Raw genomic sequence first — 11697 nt, 5'->3', positions numbered from 1 at the left:
GAATAGACTAAATGAGGCAGAAGAATGGATCAGTGAACTAGAGGACAGATTAGTGAAAATTACTACTGCAGAACAGAAAAAAAAAAGAAGAATGAAAAGAAAGAGGATAGTTTAAGAGAACTCTGGGACAATATGAAGTGCACTAATATTTGTATTATAGGGGTCCCAGAAAGAGGAGAGAGAGAAAAGGACCTGAGACAATATTTGAAGAGGCAATAACAAAACTTCCCTAACTTGGGAAAGGAAACAGTCACCCTAGTCCAGGAAGCTCAGAGAATTCCACACAGGATCAACCCAGAGGAATACACCAAGGCACATAGTAATCAAATTGACACAATTAATTAAAGAAAAGGAGAAGATACTAAAGTTGGCAAGAGAAAAGCAACAAATAAAAACAAAGGAACTCCCATAAGGTTATCAGCTGATGTTTCAGCAGAAACTCTACAGGCCAGGAGGGAGTGGCTCAATATATTTAAAGTGATAAAAGGGAAAAACTTAGAACCAAGAATACTCTATCGAACAAAGCTCTCGTTCAGATATGATGGAGAAATCAGAAGCTTCACAGATAAACAAAAGCTAAAAGAATTCACCACCACCAAACCAGCTTTACAACAAATGTTAAAGGAACTTTTCTAGTCATCAAATCACAAGAAAAGAGAACAAAAAAGAGAGAGAGGAAAAAAAAGACCTGCAAAAGATTGCTTTGGCAATTTGGGGTCCTTCATGGTTCCATAAAAATTTTGGAATTGTTTGTTTTAGTTCTATGAAAAATGTCATGAGTATTTCAACAGGGGTTATATTGGCTCTGTAGATTGCTTTGGGTAGTATGGCTATTTTGATAATGTTGAGTCTTCGAATCCAAGAGCATAAGATATCTTTCCATTTCTTTGTATCATCTTCAATTTCCTTCATCAGTGTTTTACAGTTTTCAGAGTATAGGCAGCCTCCTTGGTTAAGTTTATTTCTAGGTATTTTGTTGTTTTAGATGAGATGAAAATGTGCATGTTAGTTATAAAATTCTGGTTTTTTGAAGTGCAAAAAAAAAAAGAAAGAAAGAAAGGGAGAATGAAGGGCCACAAATGGCAAAATATCCTTTTTTATGGGTGAGTTGTATTCCACTGCATATACATGCTACATCATCTTTACACATTGATATATTGATGTGCACTTAGGATGCTTCCGTGTCTTGGTGATTGTAAATAGTGCTGTTGTTAATACTGGGGTATATGTATCTTTTTGAATTAATGATTTTGTTTTTCTTGGGTATATGCCCAGGAGTGGTTCTGTTTTTGTGTTTTTGAGAAACCTCCATATTAATTTCCATAGTGTCTCCACCAATTTACATTCCCACCAAGAGTGTACAAGGACTCCCTTTTCTCCACATCCTTGCCAACATTTGTTATTCGTGTTCTTCTTGACGATGGCCATTTTGACAGGTGTCTCATCATGATTTTGATTTGCATTTCCCTGATATTGGTGATTTTGAGCAGCTTTTCATGTTCCTATTGGCCATCTGCATTTCCTCTTTTGGAAAAATGCTCAGTTCTTCTGCCCATGTTTTTAATGGGTTGTTTGTTTGCTTTTTAATTGAAGTACAGTTGATTTACAATGTTATATTAGTTTCTGGTGTACTGCGTGGATGGACTTGGAGGGCATTATGCTAAGTGAAATAAGTCAGACAGAGAAAGACAAATACTGTAAGATGTCACTTACATGTGGAATCTAAAAAAATATAGCAAACTAGTGAATATAACAGAAAAGAAACAGACTCAGATGTAGAGAAGGAACTAGTGGTTACCAGTGGGGAGAGGGAGAGGGGAGGGGCAAGATGGAGGTGGAGGATTAAGAGATACAAAACAAACTATCAGGTATAAAATAAGCTACAAGGGTGTCTTGTACAATATGGGTAATATAACCAATGTTTTATAATAACTATAAATGGAGTATAACCTTTAAAAATTGTGAATCACTATATTGTACACCTGTAACATAATATTGTGTGTCAACTATACTTCAATTTTTAAAATATGATGTAAAATAAATACATAAAAGTTTAAAAAGGAGGCAGAAAATTTAAAAAAGCATTTATGAGACAGGAATTATAACATTAACTGCATATTTGATGATAATTAAGGGATTATTAGGTTTTTTAGGTGTGATGATGGCATTGTGGCAGTGTTTTCAAAAAGAGTTTCTATCTTTTAGACCTACACACTGAAGTATAAATACATATGTTATAAATAAAGTAGTATCTTGGATTTGCTGCAAAATAATCAGAAGAGGGAGGATGTATAACACAACAATAAATGAGTTGATGGCTATTGTAGCTGGATGGTGGGCACATGGAAATTGCAGTACAAGTCTCTACCTTTGTGTATAATAATAAATCCTTTTTTAAAGCTAAAAAAGTGAGTTGTGTACAGAGAGGGTGAATGCTTTTAGACAAGAAAAAACTAGAACGAACTTACTTATCATCATCTTCTTCATCTTCTTTCTCTTCCTCATCTCTTCATCTTCCTTCTTTTTCTTGCTTTTTTCAGCCTTGATGGCTCCCTTTTTTGCTGCTTAGGCCTATGCAGCAATATCTTTCTTCAGTTTAGTAATCTTTTCAGAAGTATCTTGTCATCTGCAGTAGTGTTGGTCCACATTTCTCAGTTTCTTTGCAGCATCACCAGTGGATAGGCCAGGAAGTTCTCTTTTGATTTAGGGGCAGTAGTCAGAACAAGAAAAAGACTGAAGCAGCCTCTTAGGTACATTAGAATCTTTGAACTTCTTTTTTGTTCCCCCTTTAGTCCGTCCATCCATCCTTCCTTCCTTCCTTCCTTCCTTCCTTCCTTCCTTCCTCCCTTCCTTCCTTCCTTCCTTCCCTTATTCCTTCCTTCTCTGCCTTTGATGTATCTTCAAAGTTTTCTTTCTCTTTAACAAACACGGTCTTCCATCTCTTTGGGCATTTTTGGAAAACTTTGAGAAGGTGACTGAAGCATCTGTGTACTACTTGTGCTCTTCCTGGCAAGTTTGCACAAAGAGTGCTTCTCAGTCTCTTAGGATGTCCTTTCCCATGTTCAGTTATTTTTCCTCTCTGAGTCACAGAGTCATCCAGTGCCTATCTGGCTCTCACTTGTCCTGGTGCTGTCTCTATGAAGCTCAGTGTATTGCAATGGCTGTCGATCTAGGATATGATTTTAATGATGATATAACACTAAGTAATAGAAGGCTGATGTAAGATATCACTTTTTTTTTTTAAGTTTGAGAAGTAAGACATGGAATTTTAGTTATGATATTTTCCCTAGTCTAGATCTAGATACATAATTAATGCATAGTTCAGACAGTTTAGTTTAAAAAGTGTAAGTATAATAAATAATTACAAATTTCTTCTACTCTCCAGTGGTAGAGCATTCCTATGAAACCTTTTATAAGCTAAAAGTGTGTAAAGTGAAGAATCTTTGTACATATCTTCCTAACAGATGCACACAGTAAATTGAGATAAATCCTAGATGTTGTAAATGTCCTTATTTTATTCTTTTTTATGGCTGAGTGGTAATTGTGTATATATACCACATCTTCTTTATCCATTCATCTGTCAGTGATATTTAGGTTGCTTCCATGTCTTGGCCATTGTAAATAGTGCTGCTATGAACATTGGGGCTCATGTTTCTTTTTGAGTTAGTTTTCTCCAGATATATGCTCAGGAGCAGGATTGCTGGATCATATGGCAACTCTATTTTTAGGACTTTTTTTTTTTTTTACAGTACTGAACTGTATTTATTAATAGTATAAGTTTACATCATCTGTTTACAGGATGAATCATCTGTCAGTATCTACATAGATATTGTCTCATATGACACAAACACTGCAGATGTTATGTATTAGTAACACTAAACATCAAAAATGAAAAGATAATGTGAAAAAATTCATAATTATTTACAAGTGTAACAATTCATGCATTGGTAACAAAGCAGCAGCAATATGATTCTTTATGGTGGCCTGGCATCATTGATATGATTGCTTCATGGTAGCCTAGCCTATACACTAATAAATGAATCATTGTAAAATGTTCATGGCATGTCATATTACAGTCATATTCATAATACACTATTAGAAACACTGCTACATTTTTAAAAAATCACTTCTCTGTGATCATAGGCTAACAAGCAATTTCTCCAATTACAAGAGAGAAAGACATACTGTATGGTAATGTAATTCTTTGAAAGCAAAGTTATAAAACAGTAAGAAAACTAACACATTAATTTTATATTAAATATCACTCACCTTCCACCTGTGTAAGGATAGGCTCCAACTTTAATACAAGTCTTGTACATGATGTTCTACATGATGAACACTTAGGGATGATGATGATAGCACAAAATGTCTACACAGTTACTGCCCCAAAGTTGCTAGATTTTCACATGAGCACACCCACGCACACATTCACAACAAATAAGTTTACTATGTGGCATGGTGTTTACTTACTATTCATTAAATGGAGGTGGACCATCATAAAGGTCTTCATCCTCACGTCTCCACACTGAGTCAGCTGAGGAGGAGGTGTGGGTGTTGTCTTGGGGGACAGAAGTGGAGGACATGGAAGGGGAGGCAGGAGAGGCAGGCACATTTGGTGTAACTTTATGGAAATACATTGTAGTTTCTGTGTGACTTTTCTGCTTTTTCACTTCTCTTTTGCTTTATGTTTCAGTGTCTGTATCATAGAGGAGCCATGTTGTAAAAGCCCTCAAAAGCAATCTTGAATTATTGGAAGGCTTCTGATTGTCTGATGTCAGTTTGTTTCCTGGCATAGTTTCTTCTATGACTTCCTCATGGTTCAGAAGCACTCATCTCTATCAAGTTGTTGTCTTTTTTTTTTTTTTTGTACTTTATGTATGTATTTTTTATTGAAGTATAGTCAGTTTACAATGTTGTGTCAATTGTCGTCTATTATCAATTGTCTGTTAGCCCTTGAATTTATGGTAGTAAATGATAAAATAGAGTCACATCCACATATATTTTATGCATTCATGGCATATCTAATTTTTTCTGAACTTTTTCTGAATTTTTAGGTTACTATGTGTGTTTTTTCAAGTTGTCAAAAATATTTTTAAAAAATTCTCCAATATATTTACTGAAAAAGTCCATGTATAAGTGGACCCATGTAGTTCAAACCCTGCTGTTCAACGGTCTCTATTTTTAGTTTTTTAAGGTACCTCCATACTGTTCAGTGGTTGCACCAATTTACATTCCCACCAACAGTGTAGGAGGGTTCCCTTTTCTCCACATCCTCTCCGGCATTTCTTGTTCGTAGACTTTTGAATGATGGCCATTCTGACTGATGTGAGGTGATACCTCATTGTAGTTTTGATTTGCATTTCTCTAATAATTAGCAGTATTGAGCATCTTTTCATGTGCCTGTTGGCCATCTGGATGTCTTCTTTGGAGGAATGCCTATTTAGGTCTTATGCCTATTTTTTAATTGGATAGTGAAGTATCCTCATTAGTCAAGATATACCACTTTATTTAGTTCCTTTTTCCAGGACTCAAAGAGACCAAAGAAGAAAGCAAGCCAGCATGGAGCTCTCTCATAACTTGGGACTAAACAGAAGTTTAGATTTTTCTTTACTTCCTTAGAAGTTTAGATCTGGAATGGGATCTAGAAGCCCCCCTCTTCTCAGTCATCTTAAACTTAGCCAAGGACATGGTACATGTCTAATTTGGGTGTACCTACCTCAGCTTCTATTTGAGGGGTTTTGAAAAGTAAAATAATGTTTGGAGAGCCCAGGGAAATAGTTTATCTGCCTTGGCTTAAGGGTACCACAGATTAGCTTGATTTGAAAGTCTCAAAGATACTTTTGAGAAGTACATCCATCGGTCAGAAATAGTGCCACTTCTCTCTTGTAATTAACTCTGTATAAGAACTGTTTAGATTAAACTTTCATTTTTCATTCAGAGATGGCTCAGTTCCTCTTTGTTTGCTACTTCTTTGACTTCAGGTGCTTTTCTTGGGTTCTACTTTTGTTAGCTCCCTTACTAATAACATTCAGTGTACTAACTTTGCACCTTTCATTTAAAATCTATAATTACTTTCCAAAAGTTAATTATATCTCACAAATTCCCTGGCTTATGAGAGCTTTTAACAGAGAAGTTTATTTTTAAAGGCAGAGTCCAATGATTTCTGGCAATTTCAGATGAAGATTGCAGGGGAGATAGCTTTCTCCCACCTCATCAAACAACATGACTATAAAAAAAAGATCTTTGTGTAGGAGTTGTGCATAGATTTCCTATTAAATTAAGTAGACCCTTTAGTCCATTGGAAAGGGGAGATGACTAAATAAAATGATATTGTCTGTTCCTTTCCTGCTTCCAAGGTAACCCAGAAAGTTATCTCCCCCCATCCAAATCAAAGGTTGATGACACCACTGTGATTGATGCCTTTTGTTCCCAGACCAAATTGTTTTTTATAACCTACCCCCTGCCAGCACTTTCCAAACTGCCACTGCCATCAGCTCCAGAGGGAGCCCCTTCCTCAGGCTTCCTGGCCAGCAGCTGCACTGTGATGGCAGGGAGCTCGGAATGGGAGGAGAAAGCAGCTTGCAGACAAATGGGCAGCTAATCCGACCAAAGCCCAACACTAGAACCATAAAAAAATTCCTCCCCCCACCCAACCCCCTTGGCTCATATGCATTTCTTGGCTGAAGTGGGGCTGGAATGCTCCTTGGAAGAGTTATGGCTTCACATGGTCTATCAAAGCAACCTCAATTTTTTCCCCTTTTTTTTTTCTTTCTCAAAACAATTCTGCTTAGCCAGCCTGATATTGTCAAATCACTACAGACCTTACAGGTATTAAAAGGACAATAAGGGAATATTATGAACAATTTTTTGTGAATAAATTTGACAATTTAAATGAGATAGACAAATCCCTTTCAAGACACAGCTACCAACAATGTGTTGGTATAATTTCTATAATTTCTGGATCTTTTTAAAAACTTTGTCATCTTTATTTGGATCTCTTACTGTTCAGCTTTTTAATTTTGAAGCAGCCCTACTGAATTTACTTAATTAGCATTCTCAACTGTTCTATAAAATCTGGTAATTTTTTAGCAGAAGTTTTCTAATTTTGGGATAGAGAGGGTTAAACTATTTTATAAGAATAAGCATCTCAGGGGTTAATAAATCTTTTTTTAATCAGGATTATAAAATCCTGATCCTTCTGGGTGGCCTTTATGTTGGGGCCAGAATGACAACCACTCTATCTTTATCTAGTGTTCCTAGTCCTTGCGAATGTGAGAACATTTCAAGGAGTCTTTAGCATATACATGTGCACCATAAAATAGTTAGACACGGACCAATATAAAACAGTCAATCTGCAATGAGGTTGAAGGTTTGGAAACAAGCACATCCTTTTCAGTGGTGCTTGCTTTTATAATGTGTCATTTAGCAAATGGACTGTGAAGAATTAGTCATGCTAAACTTCTAACCATCTGATGACTGGCTACAGACTAAACATCCCAGTTGAAATTTTTAGACTTTAAAGCTTCAGTTTTTTCTTTCAAAGTTCAATTAAAATAAAATACTTTATCTACTAGAACCCCCAAGTTCTAGCCTAACTTGTTTGTACCTTTCAGAAATACAAGTTCAACACATAAGTAGCAAACCATTATGAGTTCCTTCATGCCCATCAGTGGTGGTTTGATAAAATGGAATATTTGAAACCACTGTGATTTTTGTGGAGAAACACAATACACTGAATTAAGTCAAAATATAATATTGTTAGGTCCATTGGTGAAATCACATTGTTACATTCCTCTTTCTGTTGCTAATATAGTAGGGCCCAACCTGAACACACTATTGAATATAGGAAGCCAGACAATTTGTCTAGCTTCTTGTGGGTCTGAGTGCCCTCAACCTGCCCTCAGCTCTTTAGTAGTTAACTGGGTCTGAGGCCCGACCTGGGCTCTCCTGTCTCCATTCTGGCCTTTTCACTGGATTCCATGCCCTTGTATCTTCTTAGAATAATTTTCTTCCTCCTTATAGCTGTGTTATTTTAAAAGTCTCTTCATCTTTTTTCCTGCTCTCATCTTGACTGTTTTCCTTTATCAGTGAGTTTAGTATTCTTCACCTCTACATAAAAAGCTATAAAGATTTTGATATATCAATTATATCTCAATACAATTTTAAAAAAGATTTTGAAATTATGAAGCATGTCGCAGACTGAGAGTTAAAAACAGTGTGCTAACATGTTTTTTTTCCTGTTCTAGTTGTTCAGGGGACTCAAATAGGCATTGTCTGTACTGAAGACAGGTTTCCTACTTCCACAGTAGCTAGGTTTGAAATTAATTCTCATTGCTTCATGACAGTCAACAAATACTTATTGAGTATCTTGTGTATATGTAATATGGTGAGAAAATATTTCATATTTGTTAATCTGGCATTCAGGGCTCCCACAGACTGGCCAGTGCTTATTTTTCCAAACGTATCTCCCCATATCCTTCTTTTTGGATGCTGCTCTAGCTAAAATGGTCTGTTGTTCACCTTACTCATTCCTAACTTTGTACATTTGCTAAAAGCCATTCTCTTCCTTTACTCTGCTTCCCTATATCGCAACCACTGAAGACTTATACAATGCTTACACAATTCCTAGCCTAGGAGACAATTTACTATAATTTTGCTCTAATACATGCTTGTCTCTGGTGCCTATGAACCACTGATGCTTAATTTTTTATTTCTTTGGTGCTTAATAATAAACTCCTTTGCTATACTATACTGGACAATATGGTGAAATGGTTTAGCATTTGGCCTTTGGAAACAGCAAAGCAGTTCTGTGTCATAAACTCCATGACTTCATAGCTCTGTAACCATGGAAAAATTGCTTAATCTTTCTGAGTCTGTTTACTCATCTATAGACTAGGGATGATAGTACCTACCTTACAGGGTTGTTGTAAGGATTAAATGTGATAATATATGTAAAATTACCTAAGAGTGCCTGGTGGCACAGAGTAAACACTCAGTTAATGTTAGCCATTATTATTTACCTCATATCTTTTTTTAAACTTATTTATACATGGATTACATTCCCATATTAATGGAAGGATTACTCTCTGTTGTTACCTATTATGTGCCAAACACTGTGCTGAGCTCTTTCACTTATGTTATCTTATTTAATTCTCACAACAATCTTGAGGTTAAAGTGATTTGATATAGTGGCCACATCTGGGAATTATTAGAGCCAGGGTTTTGAACTTAATTATATTTGGTTCCAAAGACTTTCTGTTATTTTATGGTGCTCTTTCACAGATGTAGGAAACTTCTTGCTTTTCTCATAGGGCCAACTAAGTGTTGTGTACAAACCAAGTTCATTCACTTAATAGATTTATTGTGTATAAATAAATGAAGTGGAAATTGGAGCTTTACTCAGTTTATGCTCTTGCTTTTTGTGGCTGACAATCATAGGTTCTCTTCTTCACTCAGAAAGTGCTTCCAAATCCCTTTTCATTCTTCATATTACTAAAAGCACTAATATATTTATTTATACTTACACTATATGCTTTTGCTCATCTGCTTAAAAAAGAACTTTACTAATTAATTTTAAATCACCTAATCCAACCCCTTTATTTATAGCTGAGGCAAATGAGGCTCAGGGTATCTAAGAGGCATGCCCAAGGCCACGCATGAAGCTAATGACTGGCTTGTACTTAGAGTGCAACTCATTATGCCAGGAGCCCCTTGAGAAGAAGCACTTGAAAATATTGTCATAAGCAGTTAAAAACCTCCACCTGCCGTCTTTTTTGTGGTGGTAATTTCATAATAAATCCTTTAAAAATATAATGTACAAATAAGCACAAAATTCAAACTAGTGAAATCTAATCATAAGACTACATGAAGAACATCTGACTCTTGCTATTTTACAGGCTATATATTTCTAGAAACCAGAAGTGGTTCTAATTTATTCTGCATGACAATTGGCATGGGATATCTTATGAAGGCAAGGACTGTAAGGATAGAAAAGCTTAGAGGCTCAGGATAGAATTTTAGAATTTGAAAAAAAATTTGTGAATATGTACTGCAATCTAATCAAATCTTTCCTTCTTTTTTATAATAAAGATTTTGAAGCTCAGAAAGTGGTTTGCATGGCATTACAGTAAAATCTGTGGCAAAATCAGCAGCACTTTTCCTACAATGCCAAATTGCTTCTCTTGATTACCTCAAAATTAAATTGTGTTGCTTGTCACAGAAGGTTGCAGGAATAAATCCTTTTGGAAAAATGTAAGACAACCTCCAGGAAACTAAAATTAAACATTACCTTAACCTCCTTTTGGAACATGAACCCCATTATTCATTGCATGTGCAGATTTTCTTGGCTTTTTGATAGTTCTTGTATGTTACTGGCAGAATTGTTTTTTCACTAGCAACATCAGAATTCAGAAAGAAAAACTGAATTATCTCAGCTAAATGGGAACTTTGAAAAGCTCCAGATTGTGATCTATTCTAAAGTGGCCTCAAATTTTCTGCAAATTCTGGACATGGAGATGAATCAGAATGCTCTTAGATAATTCTCTAAGAGAATCAACAATTCTTTTCTAATGTCTTAGCCATAGAGACAATAAAAATGCCTGGCTGTTCAGTAGAGCTTTAATATTTTCATCCTCACTGTTTTCTTTAGGTTGTGGATTGTGTAGGGACACCTATTGGAGCCCAGGATTTGAGATAAATTTTGTATTATTATCAATGTTAAAGGAAAACTTCATTCTTCCCAGTTGGTGTTTGTATAGATTCCAGCCAGATTTTTTTCTGCCACACCATACTACTCAGTCTGGTCCTAAAGAAATCAGGATGAGAAGATGAGAGTCAACACATGGCCCAGTGGGGAAGTACATTCATACCCTCAGCTCAGCTCTGTCCTTCAAACTCTGGAGATTATTTAGAGTTAACTCCAGGTTGCTGGTGAGTGTGGGAAGCTCCTGAAGAAGGGGTGAGGAGTGGGAGGATGCCAGGGGTCTAAAATATCTTATGAAGCTCCCTGCCAAGCTGGCCTAGGATTAACCCACCCTTTCCCAGCCAGAGCTGACCCAGCTGTCTTGCTTTCCTGGGGCCTCTCATGTTAATCTATGGAATTGACCAACTGAGTTTGACCATGACTGGTTTTGTTTTGCAAAACAAAATTGGTAAGGCAGGCCTCATGCTGACTAACTGAATGGTGTCATCAACCCAATTCAAGGGGTGCCACAAAAGCAAGGAAATGAAACTTCAATTTCCTCCTCATGTTAAATGATAGCTTATCATACCAATTATGACCCTTATGCAGCTCAGGGCAAAGTATTTTATTGCTTTTTTTGTGAACAGCCATAAACCAATCTCTTCTTCCACTTTTTCCTCTCTCACCCCCACCCCACACCTGATTAAGGCTCATTGGAATGGCCTGTTTTCTATTGTCAATGGTCAGAGAACCAAAGCCTCCTTTTTTATCCCCACCAACCTGTCATTTTACCTTTATTCTAGGAAACATAAGATTTGTTTTAAAGCAAAACAAAACAAACAAACAGATATGGCTGGGGGAAGCCATTCTGGCTTCAGAGCACCCTTGTAGTGTTCAGCTCCTCTTACTACTTGGATGAGCATGCTTCAGTTCCAGGCCAGGCAGATGCTGGTTGCTTTCATCCTTATGGTCCCACTGCCCCTGTACACACTTGTACTAGAATGTTTATTACACTA

The 11697-nt window shown here is 36.4% G+C and overlaps 1 pseudogene; it reads right to left on the bottom strand.

Annotated features, from left to right (window-relative positions):
- Nucleotides 1-2333: 2333 nt before the first annotated feature.
- On the bottom strand, nucleotides 2334-4612 carry LOC116149782 (high mobility group protein B1-like; annotated as a pseudogene).
- Between the last annotated feature and the right edge of the window lie 7085 nt (nucleotides 4613-11697).

This window comes from Camelus dromedarius, chromosome 3 (assembly GCF_036321535.1).
Source record: "Camelus dromedarius isolate mCamDro1 chromosome 3, mCamDro1.pat, whole genome shotgun sequence".
NCBI classification, from domain to species: domain Eukaryota; kingdom Metazoa; phylum Chordata; class Mammalia; order Artiodactyla; family Camelidae; genus Camelus; species Camelus dromedarius.
This window is presented reverse-complemented; position numbering and strand designations above follow the sequence as displayed.